The sequence below is a fragment of the Castor canadensis genome, chromosome 3 (assembly GCF_047511655.1).
Source record: "Castor canadensis chromosome 3, mCasCan1.hap1v2, whole genome shotgun sequence".
Classification (NCBI taxonomy): domain Eukaryota; kingdom Metazoa; phylum Chordata; class Mammalia; order Rodentia; family Castoridae; genus Castor; species Castor canadensis.
In genome coordinates, this window is record NC_133388.1 from 110,450,998 (window position 1) to 110,465,829 (window position 14,832).

General features: G+C 40.6%; 1 protein-coding gene across 13 annotated transcripts in view; it reads right to left on the bottom strand.

Moving 5' to 3' along the window:
* The window catches only part of LOC141421645 (NUT family member 2E-like), a 45,781-nt gene that overhangs the window by 23,689 nt on the left and 7,260 nt on the right, over nucleotides 1-14,832 (bottom strand). For 6 of the 13 annotated variants that reach the window (XR_012446294.1, XR_012446291.1, XM_074068508.1 and 3 more), the window contains 5 exons: nucleotides 13,496-13,531; nucleotides 12,364-12,456; nucleotides 11,505-11,584; nucleotides 10,871-11,000; nucleotides 8,743-8,780 (listed from right to left, as the gene is read on the bottom strand). The gene's annotated coding sequence lies outside the window, so the exon portion shown is untranslated. Of the gene's footprint in view, nucleotides 1-863; nucleotides 4,503-6,416; nucleotides 6,525-7,612; nucleotides 7,739-8,742; nucleotides 8,781-10,870; nucleotides 11,001-11,504; nucleotides 11,585-12,363; nucleotides 12,457-13,495; nucleotides 13,532-14,832 lie in introns of those variants that run through there. The other 7 variants (XR_012446289.1, XR_012446292.1, XR_012446297.1 and 4 more) reach the window with 6 other exon arrangements.

A 14,832-nucleotide genomic window follows, 5' to 3' on the forward strand; every position in this document is an offset into this window, starting at 1 on the left:
AAATCTTGGGATACTTGAGAGGTGGTAGGATTTGGAAATGCTCACACTAAAGCTGAAGGAGGCAACCTATATGCTAGTCTAACATTATTTCAATATCAAAGGTAAAAAACAGAAGTTAAATGTCATGAGTACATCCTTGCTGTACATGAAGTGATGAATCTGTCACAGAAATGGAGAGTCTTTAAGTTTTCCTTTAGCATGCTAATATCATAGTTTAAAATTTCACTTACATTTTATCTAATTTTTATACTAAGAATGTTTCTTGACCTGGAAAAAATTCTGTTAGTAGTTCATTTTCCTGTTAAATGTTATCTGGAATTATATTTTATATAAGTGAAATAACCTAATATTACAAAACAACATGAATATGATAAATATATACAACTTTTTACTGAAAATAAGTAAAAATTTACTCAGTAAACTACTAAAAATAAGTTAAAAATTTCATGTATAATTTTGAGCTATGCAGTCTCTTTTTTAACTTGCAGATTATGGAGCATTGTATTTTATAACTCTTAGTTCTAAAAAAGATGTATATTTATTTATGCCAGTGTCGTCTTTGAAAATTTTCTTTACTCATTATCAATTTCCTACCTTTTATAATAACTAATTAAGAAATGAGTTGAGTAACTTGTTGCTTATGTTCTTATTTTTAAAATCTATCTTGCTTAGAAATCAAGCTGGATTTGTCATTTTCTGGTGGTAGAAAATGTATAACCCAAAACAGAATCAACTTTTCATGTGTTTCAAAAGTTCAGTTATAAAATCAGAATTTTCATTTATAGATATTTAAATGTTTCACATATATATATATATATATATATATATATATATTAAGCTTTAGTATATAAGAGTGTGTTGCTGTCACACTTCTTGCTTGAAAATCTTTTGGTAGCATTCTGGTTGCCTAATTAAGTTGTTACTCAGCATATTGTTCATTCAGGATTACCTTCAGTATGAACTCTACCTACATTTCTAGCCTAACTTTTTTAATTTGTGGATGTAACTATCTTGTGGCTAAAATGGCCTCTCTACTATTCTAATCTTCCTACAACTCCCATATTCTTTAGCTTCTAAGATTTTATTCTTATTTGCTTGTTCACTGTTTGTGTGTGTGTAGGTGTGTGACTGGGGTTTGAACTCAAAACTTTCTGCTTGCAAAGCAGACGCTCTACTGTTTGAGCCACACCTCCAATCCTTATTCATACTTGCTGTGTTGCCCAGGCTGGTCTTGAATTCCTGGGCTCAGTTGATCCTCCTACCTCACCATCTCAAACAGGGAGGAATAGAACTAATTCCATGGCCTGGGTTTGCTTTTATTGTCAGAGCCTTTTTTGTCATCTCATAGTTTTCTCCAACTCTTCTTTCATGGCTGTCCCCCCTGGTTTTGTTGCTAACTTTCCCACTGTACTTGCTGCTAACCTTTCCACTGTACATTATACACTGGTTTTAAGAGTAGACTTTGTCTTTACCTTCTCAAATGGTGCGTGTCAAATTTTTATGTGAAAAACCTTTCCATAGTTCTAAATTATCGAGGACTCCAGAGAGCTTTTATTTTTGTGAATTCTGTCTGTTCATATTTCTGTTCAGTTAGTTAGAAATTATGCCTGATAATTGTAGAAATATTTTAAGTCATTAATACTGATAAATCTATCTACTTAAAACCTAGTTTATGAAAAATACCTTTTCCAGTGCAATAAAATGAGAATAGAGGCATTGTTTTATGTATTGCACTTCTTTCTAGTATTTGGCTTAATAGAAAATAATGAGTCCATTTTACTCTTTCCTATTCATTCTGTTGAAATATCTATCATACATACTATAGGTTTTGAAAAACTCCGCTGTACACTCATGGGACAATGGTGAAAATGTCAAAAATATTTCAATACAATAATACTACGGATACAGTGTGAATTTTTAGGCTGTTTTCTATTCTAACACTCTTTCTAGAGTGTTGGGATTCCCCCAGTGGTCCCTATATGATACTTCAAGAACTGCTGTTATAGAAGATTATAGGTAGGGCCTGGGAGTATATGGTCAGAAGAGGATGGACCCCTCCTTCCCCCTTTCATCTATTTTTAGCTTTTAAGATCATCTGTGTCTCTGGAGCCCCAAGTTGAGATTATAAAATGCTGGTTATGATCTATATAACTTTGAAAATTTCCAATTAAATTATGGTACATTTTAAAAAGATTTATTTCCTTTTTGGTGGCTTCACCTAGGCATCTTATCATCATTTATAACTTTATTCATAAAAAATAGGTTTAATGCTCTAAAAGTGTCTAAACTTATTATAGGTTTTAGCCAGCCTAAATTTCTTTAGATTTTATTTTACTTCACTGTTAGGGCTTCTTCTTTTTGGTAGTACTCCTTTGCCCCTGTAATGCTTCACACATCCCCCATGAATGAGTTAGTATTTAGTATTTTTACTGAAATCAAAATGAATAGAAATTAGAGTAACAGGCAGATTTCATGTCTGGAAAAAACATTTTAACAGCTAGAGTTATTTATTAGATAAGTTTGAACAGAAACTTAGTTCTTTTATATGATAAAATATTCAGATGTTTGAAATAGACTTTTGCATTCCCATCTGTGATTTACAATGTTTATGTTAGTAGTAGTCTGTAGATTTTAAAATGTCAGTTGTTAGACAAGATTTTAACTCATTTTCTTTGTAGTTCCTAGAAGCATTTTCACTGGGAGAAAATTATTGATAGTCACTAGGTTAGTATATTGAGAATCTTATAATTTTGCCTTTTCATAAATATAAATAAATTCTAAAATTTGAGGTTTTTTTCTGTACTTTTATGCATGTTAAACTCTGTGGAGAAAATATTCTGCATTTTTTTTGTATTTTATTTGGCTGTAAGCAGTAAAGGTGGCATTTCAGTAAAGATATATTACTTGTTTATACTCCATCAATACTAACCTTCATTTCTAAGAGCTAAGTTCTTTTGAGTTCAGTCTCAGCTTTTTACACACTAATTTCACTTTGAGCCAGTTTAATATCTCTGCCTCTGATTTAGTTTGTAAAGTCTAGCCAGTTTGTTCATTACAAATGAATTTACTTTAGGACCATATTTTCCTCTACATGTCATGCTTCTATTAATCTCACAGTTGTTTCTTATATGATTGGCTCTTCTGACTTAACCTTCCCCCCCCCATGTTTAATTAACATAGTTGTATGTCTAGTTAACATCAGATTTTCCTGCAGCAGATACAAAAAATCCTATGTATATAGGTATAGCTGATTTATGATTTTAAAAGTAAAAGTTACCTTTTCCTATATTTGTATTAGCAATTTTGTTCTAAATTACTTTTAGTGTCTCAAGGATGTTTGTGTGAATCAATAAAAATGCAGGGTGTTGCTTAGAATGATTTGACCTGATACTCCCTACTCTGCTATTTACCCAGGATTCAGTTGAATACAGTTTGTAACATTTAATCTCAAAATGTCATCAGTTTGAAAATAACTAATATTTTCAAAACTCTTCATTTTTCAAAGAAAGAAATTCCTATGATTGGCTCTTGTAGAGCCAGAATACAAATCTAGGTCTGATGACATCTAGTCTAATTCCCTTATATTATAAAACTCCCTTGTACATACAACTCAAATAGGTTTTGAACTTCTTATAAATACTGACTGCAGTGTATGGGAGGAATAAAACACCTTCAGTATTCAGAGCAAACGAAAGTTTTAAATTAAAGCTAAGCTTAAGGACTGGCAGAGTGGCTTAAGCAGTAAGATTGCCTGCCTAGCAAGCATGAAGCCCTGAATTTGAACCCCCAAAACCACCAAAAAAAAATAAAACTAAGCTTAACAGTAGTGCCCATGGTAGAGTCTTCATAGACATGTAGACTGCAGTCATTTTATTTTCTCCCCTTGTTGTGGGGTGTATCAAACCCAGGACGTCTTGTGTGTTAGGCAATGTTTCCCACTGAATTACACCTCCAGTCCTGAGGACTACAGTCTTAAATTGTTTTGAATGCAAATAGTTACTTCACTTGAGATTCACATATTCCCTTTTCTGGCTCTTTGTCCCCCGCCACCACCCTTACTTTGTTCTTGAATGCAGGGCCTCAAGCAAGCTAGACAGGCACTCAAGCACTCTCCTACTTGAGGCACACCCCAACCTTTTGTTTTAATTTTTTAACATTTTTATTAGTATAAGATAGTTACACAGGTAGTTTCATTGTTACATTTCCATATATACATATATTGTAGCCCATTTTGTTCCTAATACCCTCTATTACTCTTCACACTTTTCCACCTGTCATATATCTTTCAACAGTTCAAGATTTGCCCTCAAATTCTCCCTGGAACACCAACATGACACCATCCCTATACTGCTAATAAGCCACGTTGGTGGGTTCTGTCTTTCTTCTGGAAAGAACTGATCCAGGTGCTCCAATCCTTTCTCTTGATTCAGTATATTTTCTGGGGATATTTTGTCCCCCACTCCAGCTGTTTGCCTTATTGTGCCATAGATTCTCCATCTTCCCTATGTGAAGTGACATGGAGGAGATCAGGATAGTCCCCTTCCTCTTCTTTAGCTCTATCATTTATCCCATGCAGGAGAGGAATTTAAATTCAAACTGACTTGAAAGGTGGCAGGGAGAGACCATGTCCCAGACCTACAGGCTTACCTCTACCTGAGCAAATGTCCATAGATTTCAACACCGGCATAACCCTATGACAGCCTCCATAGTGAGAAATGTCAAACTGGCTCAAGACGCACCTGAGGGTTCAACTAAACTGGGAAAGTTTAAAAGTAAACAAGAGTGGAATGGCATGATATATTTTGAAGTGGGTGGAAGGGCTGACCTGCTTCCCTGGACCATACTGGTGGCAAAAAATTTTAGTCATAGCAAGGTTGGGTCTGTTCCTTTCAAAATCTTTGTATAAATTGAAGCTTGAGATAGCTAACAAATGACCCACATAATCTGAACCTTCTGTTCACTCATCTCTTCCCTACCACCCCTACCCCGCCAGCCAGGCCTGCCCCAGCTTGAGCCCTGAACCCCAGCCACGATCAGGCCTCCCGCCGTCCTCCACAGCTCCCAGTGCGCATCCCACCCCCTGCCCCCCCCCACACCCGGGCACCTCAAAAGGCCTCTTCCCCAAGGGCGTCCTACTCCCGCACTGCACTCCAGCCCTCGCCAAGCTCTCCCTGCGCCCTGCTATCCCGCTATCCCGGAGGGGAAAACCCATCCCTCCCGGACAAAGCACTTCACCAGGGTGTTTCTCAATAAAACGCGCTCAAAGCAGCATCACCTGGTGTGCCCTGTCCTGCTTCTTGCCTGGCCTCTCAGCGACGCCTCCCCCCTCCCACCCCAAGGCGTCCTCCCTTGCAGGGCAGAGTCCGGAAAATCCAGCAGTTCAGGGGACTGCTTGCAGCCTCCTACACCAAGGGGTCCCTACTCTGGAGCTCTCCTGGGCGCCCGCGACCCCAGGTGGGTGAACGGAAGCCTGAGAGGGTGCCCTGCCAACACACACACACACTCTCTCTCTCTCTCTCTCTCTCTTGCGCCGGACAGCAGGGGGTGGGGGGTGGGGAGGATCGTCCCTGCCTCCTTGGCCTCTGCACCTGCACTGCCTAACCAAGGTCTTCCAAGAAGAGCGGGAGGCCTCCTGACACCATGCACTACACTTAAGGGAGTGAAGCCTCAGAAGGAAAAGGAATACCAAGGACCCTGCACAGAAGTCTGGGAGGGAGGCGGAGGGAAAGGAGGAGGAGAGAGAGCATCAAGGACTTGGCAGAACTTAAACACCTGTGCGGGTGGTGGAGCCTAGGGTAGGAATGGGTAGCTGCTGCACAACATGGGGTGGGGGGACAGAGGGTGAGGGAGAGCTAGGGAAGGCGGCCAAGGGACTGAGGTGAAGCGGGCCCCCTCGCAGGGGCACACGCCCACCAAGAAGAGAAAGGCCCTGGGCGCCTCCCCTGCAAAGCTGAAAGAGGCCAGAGAGGGTACCACGCAATCAGCAAGGCGTGTGTTCCTGGGGATACCCGCTGGCACGGGGAGGGTGAAGGCAGGAAGTGAGTGGAGGGTTGGGTTGGGTTGGGTTGGGTGTGTGGAGGAGGGGGACTCCCTAGGTTTCCAAGAGAGAGAAAAGAGAAGCCTCTTGCGCTTGGTTCGGGCCCGGGAGGGGGACCCGGGGAAGGGGGTCAGGGGATTGGGGGGTGGGGGGGGTTCCGAGGCTTCCTCACCGCAGGGCAGGAAGGGAAGCCACCCTGGGCGAAGGGACTGTGCACCCAGGCTGCCAGCTAGACTCCAGGGGGACCCGGCGGGTGCGCGCGGGGGTCCTCCCTGCCGGCCCACTGGGGCCTCTTCTGCATCACCGGGCCCCCCCCCACCACCAGCTGTGGCCCACGCAGCACTTCCCTTCCCGGGGTGGGGGTGGGGCGCTCACTCACCCTTACGAAGCCGGTCATGGTTCCGGAGCTAGCTCCAAGCAGGAGCCTTGCCACTGAGGCTGGGAAAGGGCACCAGGGGCGCTGGGTTTCCCCCAGGCCGTGGACAGCCTGCAAGGAGAAGCCCCTGAGAAGCCTGCCTCCTGCCAAGGCAGCCGCCCGAAGCCCAGGCTCATGGGGCAAAGGTACCAGCACACCAGGACTGAGGGGAAGTGTTCCGCGGGCGGTGAGGGGATGGGCGGGAGGCAACTCCCACCTCAGGCCCAGTGCCCCTGTGGCCCACACCTCCCCACTGCCCTCCCCAGGGACCCAGACCGCCAGTCCTGGGAGGCGGCCATGGGGACGGCCCGAGCCCCTCCCCGCACCGCCCACCGGGCACCTCCCGCCACCCCTCCTGGAACTGCAGGCACCCACTCCCAGCACCTCCGCCCACTCCCTCCTCTGGCAGCCCCTCCTGCAGCTCCCTGCAGGAGGGAAGCCAGCCCCGGGGAGGGCAAGGCCTGCTCCCAGACCCTGGCTCAGCAGTGCGCACTGACAGCACTGCACAGAGCTTAGGGTAGGAATGGGTAGCTACTGCACAACATGGGGTGGGAGGACAGAGGGTGAGGGAGAGCAAGGGAAGGAGGCCAACAGACCAAAGTGAAGTGGCCCCCTCACAGTCTCACCCTATGAGTGAGACTCACCCCTCACATATCTCCCCCTATGCAAGTCTCATCATTTTCTTATGCTTAAGTAAAATAAATAGAGAAGGTTCTTTCATTGACCAAAAAAAACTGATTATCCTCTATTCAAAAATGTTTACCTCCACTGAGATATTTATGTATGTATTTTATAATTGGTGCTGAGTAGTGAACCCAAGGCTTCACAGTGCTAAGCCTGTTCTCTCCCCCTGAGCTGGACCTCAGCCTCCAATGAGTTTTTTAAAAACTAACAGTCATGCACAAATCACTAACACCTGACATTTGCTATTCCAAACCATAACACTTATTCAGATATAGATTGATGGGCAGATTCATCACATTCACAGACATTAAAAGAAACAGAAGCCACTGAAGACAGAAGACACCCCTACAAAGCCACTGCATCCTATTAGAGTAAGCTGCCCGTTTTCACAGGGTGCCAACTTATGGAAAACGGCTGGCCTCTGCAAATAAAATAGACACTTGAAGTTAACAGCAGGACCTGGGTCTTGAGCTCACCTGGACCAAAAAATGATGGCCTCACCTTGTTGAGCCTGGTCTCCTTGGAAAACAAAAAAACTTCGAAGCCTGCCACATGCTCCAGAGGCTTCCTGTGAGCAGATTCACTTTATGTGAAGCTGTGCTCTGAAATTGTGAGAATTGACTTCAGATGAACTTATTTTATACTACATTCGATATTGAGATTATATTACTTTGGTAGTTCAAACCCCAGACACACCAAAACAAAAAATGTGGTATATCCACAGATGGGATGTTATTCAGCCAAAAAAAGTATTGAGACATGCTACAACATGGATGAAACTTGAAAACATGCTAAATGAAAGAAGTCAAAGTTCTGGATGTGTATCTTATCTCTAATTTGAGTGTGTGTGAGTCCATGTTAGATCTTGGCTTCTTACCCATTGAAATAGGCAGGTCACCCTGTTAACTGGAAGTCTGAGATTTAGTGTAGTGTCCTTCCCTCTGCCTGTAGTTTGTACATTCTGTTCAGTCCCTGGAAAGCTGACTTCTACATACTGTTTCTCTATTTCAATCCTGCCTGTGGTACTAACAGGTCACTACTCTCCTTATAGCACCCTAACCTCAAAGCCCTTGCCTGAGTATCAGCTCCACCTTTTCTATCACAGTCCACTTAAATTAAGCCTACAGTTCTCATTCTTCTCCACAACTTGAGAATTCAGGAAAAAGATCTTTAAGAAATAGGGTCCTATTACCTTGGCCAAATTTATATACCCCCCATGAAACACCCTGAATTGAGATTTCAGTGTTTTCACTCAAATGTCATAACGAGAAGATTATCTTTGGAGTCGGTAATAGACTGCATTCACTTCATTAAAAAAGGCCCTATTTTGGGGTCATGCACAATGGCTTATGCCTGTAATCCAAGCTACTTGAGAGATAGAGACGGGAAGATCATAGTTCTAAGACAACCTGAGCAAAAAAGTTATGAAGGCCCCATCTCAAAGAACAACTTGGGCATGATGGTCAACACCTGTAATTGCAACATATAAGAGCCAAGGTAGGAGGATCATGGTCAGCGGCTGTCCAGGAAAAGTGTAACAACCCTATCTGAAAAATAACTAAAGCAACATGGGCTGGGGGCATGGCGCAAATGGTAAAGTGCTTACTTAGGAAGCAAGATGTCCTGAGTTCAAATCCTCAGTACCTGGGACAAAAACAGACATGCAGATTAAGTGAATCAGAATAGAATACATATGTATAAATCAACACAGCAATGCCCACCTGATTTTTGACAAAGGCACCCAACCCATACGATGGAGAGGAGACAGGCTCTTCAACAAATGTTGCTTGGGAAACTGGATGTCTGCATGCACAAACTGAAACTAGATTCATGTCTTTCACCCTGTACAAGCATCAACTTAAAATGGATTAAGGACCATAATAATACTTGAAACTCTGAATCTAGTGTAAGATATAATGGAACTAATACAAATAAACAATGACTTTCTAAATAGAATTCAAATGGCTCAGCAACTAAGAGAAAGGATTGACAAATGGGACTACATGAAACTAAAATGCTTCTGAACAACAAAAGAAATAGTCACAAGAATGAAGAGGCCACCCACAGAATGGGGGAAAACTTTGCCAGCTATACATCTAACAGGAATATCGAGAATATATTCAAAAACTAAACTCCCAAAAAATCAATGACCCAAGGAAAAATGCACAAATGAACTGAACAGAGTTTTTTCAAAGGCAGAAGTCCAAGTGACCAACAACTACATAAAGAAATGCTCACCATCCCTGGCCATAAATAAAGAAAGTGCAAATCAAAACCATGTCAAGATTCCACCTCACTCCCGTTAGAATGGCTATCATCAAGAATACACACAACTAATGTTTTCAAGGATGTCTAAAAAAAGGAACCCTCATATACAGTTAGTGGGAATGTAATTTAGTACAACCAGTATGGATAACAGTATGGAGGCTCCTCAAAACTAAAAGTAGAATTGCTGTGTGATCCAGCATTATCATTCATAGGGATATGCCTGAAGGAATGCAAGTCAGGTTACAACACAGACACCTGCACATCCATGTTTACTGCAGCATTATTCACAACAGCTAAGATATGGAAACAGCCAAGATGCCTCACTACTGATACATGGATCAAAAACTGTGGCATTGATACACGATGGAATTTTATTCAGCCTTAATTAAGAATGAAATTTTGTTGTTTGCAGGTAAATGGATGGAACTGGAGTACATCAACTTAAGTGAAATTAGTCAGATAAGGAAACCAAAGGCCACATATTTTCTCTCACACATGGACTAGAGACCTGATACACATACAAACAGTATTATGAAGAACAGGTCTCACTAAGGGGAGCTCATTTATGAGAGAGAGGGTAAAAGGAGGAGGTTAAGCAGGTCAACATGGTTGTTGTACTTTCTGTAGAAGAATGCCGAATTTTTAAACCTTTTGAAACTACCAGAAGAAGGGGAATAAAGTAGAAAAGCAAAAAATAGAGGGAATGACCCAATTTGTGTTATAACACGTACATATATACATATGCATATATCCATATACACATATGAAATGTCACAATGAAACATCCTGTATAGCTATCTTAATGAAACAAAAATGTGCTGGGCACCACTGGCTCACACCTGCAATCCTTGTGACTCAGGAGGAAGAGATAAGGAAGATCATGGTTCAAAGACAGCTTGGGCAAATAGTTTGCAAGACCCTACCTCAAAAACACCTATCACAAAAAAAGGGCTGGTGGACTGGCTCAAGGCAGAGTCCCTAAGTTCAAGCCCCAGTCCTGCCCCCAACGCCAAAAAAAACAAACACAAAAATGGATTTTTGTTTTTTAAAAATGGACAACAGAAATGGAAAATAGGTCCTGTATAGGGAGTTGATACTTGTGGGAGGGGTGAGGATATAAGGAAAGGGTGTAGGATATGGTATAAGTACTATATATTCATGTATGAAAATGGAAAAACAAGACCTGATGAAACAATTCCAGGAATGGGGGAGAGAGGATAAAGGAGAATGATGGAGGGATGAATTCAACTATGGTATATTATAAGAACTTTTCCAAATGTCACAATGTTCCCCCACTACAATAATTTTTTTAAAACTCAGTAATGTAAAAAAGTTTTCCTAATCATTGTGTTCATTTCACCGAGCTTCAGAGAGAGAAGTTACACAACCACACTTAATCGGCCAGTTTTCCTACAAACTAACACCGATGTGAATTACTATGCATGTTAGTTCTGATGACCTCATACCTCCTCAGAAACATTATAGCACTAACATCACCCAACAGCAGATGTGAGGAACAGAGCCCTATGCTCCAAACACCTCTGGCAATAGCTGCACCAGCACAGGTAATCATTCAAACTCTCTGCATTGATTTCCCTATAAAATAAGAAGGTTGGTGTAAATGACATATAAGGTCAGTTTGGGTTCTAACATTCTATTAACATTTTGGGTCACTTTTGCTCAATTGGGCAGTTCTCAAATTCCTGACCCACAGAAAATGAGTGAATTATGTTTTTCTTGTTTACTATGCTAAAAGTTGGAGAAATCTGTTACACAGATATAGGTAACTAACAGATGGAAGATGACAGGCCCATCTGCTAACTACTGGTGGCATCCAAGACTGCTCCACAACCTCAGGAGCTTGCACTGACAGCCAAGGGGCATCTTGATAATTGCCCTGTAATAAAGCATCTATGGCCTCTGCAAAAATGCCACAAGTGCATTTGGTGGGGTGTTGACAAAAAATTCTTAAATGATACATGCTAAGGGAGCCAGGGCTCATGAACTCGTCCTCAACTCAGTCACTGCTAGAGGCTGGGGTATGGCAATTTTTGTCTCATAGAAGAAAGATCTCTTATCACAACATGCTCCTTAACTCACCTGAATTTGTAGAATCTGAAACTCAATGACTGTGTGGTCATTTCCTGATAACCTTTGTCACTGTACAACTTTCTTTACACCTGTAAATTAGAAAAACAAGAATTTTCAATGGAGTTTTATTCAGCCACAAAAAAGAATGAGATTTTATCCTTTGCAGGGAAATGGATGGAAATGGAGACTATCTTAAGTGAAATTAGCCAGGTTCTGAAAGCCAAACACTGTATGTTTTCTCTCAGATGTAGAATATAGGCCCAATAAAAATGCAAAGAATATTATGAAAAACAACTCATATTAAGGGGAAGTCACTAACGGGGGGGGGGGGGAGAACATTTAAAGAATGATGTTAAGAATGTGAATATGGTTGATGTATTTTCTATACAATAATGAATATGGAAGGGGAATAAAGTACAAAGGACAAAAGGAAGGGATGAAACAATTAGGATTATAATACATATGTCCATGGAAATGTCACAGTGAAACTCCCTATAGAGCTATCTTAAACAAAAACTATTTTTTTTTTCAAAAAAAGAGAACAGACCCAGTGCTAATAAAAAACACAACACAAGAAAGTAAAGCTGGTCCTGTCTGGGGGTTAGTTACATTGGGAGCAGGGAGGATTGTAAGAAAATGGTTGTGAGAGTGAATATGATGGAAATATTATGTACTCATGTATGGAAATGGAAAAATGAGACCTGTTAAACTAATCCAGGAATAGGAAGAGAGGAAATAAAGGAAAACGATGAAAGAAATGAATTTAACTATGACATATTGTAAAAGACTTTTGTAAATGTAACAAAATATACCCAGTACAACAGTACTCAATAAAAAAATATTTAAAAAAAGAAAAACCATAGCACACCACCAGATCCTTTGTACGTTGAGTATTTTCAATATAGGCTTTTGGAAACTATTCGCCAGAGCTGCCTTTGAACAGGGATCCTCCTGTTTCTACCTGCTGAGTAGAGAGAAATGCAAGTATAAGTCACAGGAAAGCAGCCCAAATTTCAATATATTACTATTGGCTTTTTATCACATATGTATCTATTCCCAAACAATATCGTGATTGGTTTTCGACGGTTTGGCTCTGTTTATTCTTTTTGGGGTTCACTGTACTTCTGTAACCTAAAGATTTATAGACTTGGACTGGAGGTGTTGCTAAAGGGGTAGGAGCAACTGCTTTGTAAGTGAAAAGTCCTGAGTTCCAACCCCAGGACTACCAGTCCCAACAGGCCCACCAAAAACAAAAAGTCTATGAAGATCTGTAGTCTTAAGGAAATTTAGAAAAAGAATTTAAGCATTGAGTATATTTTTAACAAAATTAACAAAAACCACTAATTTTCTTCAAAATAATCAAATATGAAGCCCACACGTTCATGCTTCACAATATAATTTTAGAGCTCATAAAATGGTTAAGAACAATCCTCACAAGGACAGTACTGAGAAATCATGAAAAAAAATAGTTAAGCACAGAGGCTGGACAGAGTGATTCATGCTTGTAACAATACCAGCTACTTGGTAGGCAGAAATCAGGGGGATCGCAGTTCTAATCCAGGGAAGGCAAAAAGTTAGTGAGACCTGGGCTGGTGATATGGCTCAAATGGTAGACTGCCTGCCTAGCAATCACAAGGCTCTGAGATCAAATCCCAATACTACAAAATAAAATCCCAAAAGTTAGCAAGACCCCATCTCAACCAGTAAGCTGAGCATGATATTGTATACCTGTATTCTAATCTGTGTCCCAAGTCCCACCACCCCCAAAATAATCCCATCTGTGTGATGTGGCATAGGGAGGAGGATCAAGTTCTGAGGGCCCACCCTGGGTAAAAACTCAAAAGACCATATCTGAAAAATAACTGAAAGAAAAAAGGCTAGGGGTGTGGCTCAAGTGGTAGAGCACCTACCAAGCAAGTAAGAGACCCTGACTTCAAACACCATTATTAATCAACAATTTTTTAAAAGGTAAGAACAGAATCTGAGAATGCATTACTTGCCTAGCAGAGTCAAGGAACTGGGATCAATCCCCAGCACTGGAAAAAAAAAACAGAAAAATTAAATGAAAAACTATTCTTACATTGTTAATACTTGCAGGCACATTTAATTTTGAATTTCAAACTCATTATTTTGTAAACCAACTCATTAGGAAACAAAACTGAGGATATTCAAAACAATGAGCATGTGCAGTAAAAGAAATTCCAAAAGAATTCTAACAATGTTTGGAGAAATGAAAACATAACTGCCTCTAAGGATACATTCTTCAGATACTACTATCTGACTGACTGGCTTCTAATGTGTTCATTAATAATCCAGAGGAACTGTAACAGCACAATTATGTCAATTGAAAGAGATGACTTCAAATTATTGTCTTTCCAACAGCACCCGACCCAGTGACTCAGGCAGACACAGTATGAATTTGTTGATTAAGTAAACATGTGATGACCTCAAATCCAGATCAAGCTTTTTGGCTGTCAATTTACTCAGTATATCAAAAAGCTGTCAAAAAATAGAATTATAAATACCATTTTGAACAATGCTGTATCGCTTGGCCTCAGGAACAGTCACTTTTACCTGCCAACCTTTTTTTCTGTTTTGTAACAAAGCATAACCCAGGTGAATATAATCTTCAATGTCAGGGCTCTCAGGCATTTTTATGCTGTGAAACTCATCAGCTGTTCTGCTTTTTGTGATATCATCTAAGTGTTTTTAAAGTGCAGGCTCTTTTTGTGAAAAAAGAAAAGAAAATCTGAAAACCAGTGATACAAAGCACTGTATACTCACATTGTTTATTCACATCTAGATTCCACTTGCATACTTGCATCAGAATGCATTCTTTTACCATTCAAAACTCTTCTAGTACCATTCCTCTTGCCAAATTATATCACTAATCACTCCCATAACTATTTTGATTGATGGCTTTAAAATATTACTTCTTGGGTCAGAGATGTAGCTCAGTTGTAGAACACTTGCCCAGTATGTGCAAATGTTCTGGGTTTAATCCTCAGCCCAGAGGGGGAAAATATGTGAGTGTGTATATATATTCTTTATTATAATTTTTATTCTTTTCCAAGTTTGCTAAAATAATTACATATTACTCATAGAAAAGAAAAGTATTTCATCTTTTGAAATATCTTTGTCTGAAATCTACTTTCTAGCTACAGGACTTTTTTTAAGACCCTGAAGTTTTACATCTGGCTAGCCTTATTCTATTTCTTTTTGCAGTGGTAATGAAATTTGAACTCAAGGCCTCATGCATGGTAGTCAGGCACTCTAACTGCTTGAGCCACTCCACCAGCCTACACTGTCTGTACTTTCAGTACCCATCTCTTCCTTT